Below are 835 nucleotides of genomic sequence, written 5' to 3'. Positions count from 1 at the left end.
TCCATCCATATATATATATATATATATAAAACATATATAATATATATGTGTGTGTGTATATATATATATATAAATAATATATTATATATATATATATATATATATATATATACTTTGATACTTTGATAGGTTTCGGCCATTATTGGCCCAGGCCATGTCTAACTTAATAGCACCACCTGGTGAAGTCTTTCAAGTCAGAATTTGAGCACTATGGCCCACTCAAGTAGAGAGTTATTGTTTACAGAGACATATCCAGGTGTAGGGGGTTTATCCGGGATTCTTGAAGGAATCTGTCCAAAGACTTCTTGAACCCTATAGGGTCAGTTTCTGTTTTAATGTGTTTGGTGTAATGTTTAAAGAGAGCGGGGCCAATTGAGGTGAAATAATTGTGCCGTATTGTTGTTATGAGATGAGAGTGCGATTTTTGTTTTGGGCGGATGGCACGGGGCCCAAGCCTTGGATGTACCTTAAAGGTGATGCCAACATCATTTGGGCAATGCTGATGGAATATTTTCCACATCATGCAGATGATGTAGCGCTCACGACGACGTTGGAGAGAATAGAGTTTTAGCTTTTCTAGCCGACCCCAATAGTCGAGGCCTGTCATGCCATCTATCTTTTTTGTGATTGCCCTTTGAGGTGCTTCAACTTTTATGATACCTTGTATTGTGTGGGGAGACCACAGTGGACAACAGTATTCAGGGTGGGGTCGGGAAAAGTGGAGGAGAAGAGAAGGATAATGGTGTGGATATCTCTCGACTGGAAAGTTCTGAGAATCCAGGAACACATTCTGCGGGCCATGTCAACTTTTGGTGTTTATATGAGTGGCCCAGCT

The sequence above is a fragment of the Octopus sinensis genome, linkage group LG24 (assembly GCF_006345805.1).
Source record: "Octopus sinensis linkage group LG24, ASM634580v1, whole genome shotgun sequence".
Lineage (NCBI taxonomy): Eukaryota > Metazoa > Mollusca > Cephalopoda > Octopoda > Octopodidae > Octopus > Octopus sinensis.
The sequence above is the reverse complement of the archived record's forward strand: the minus strand, read 5'-3'. Positions refer to the sequence as shown.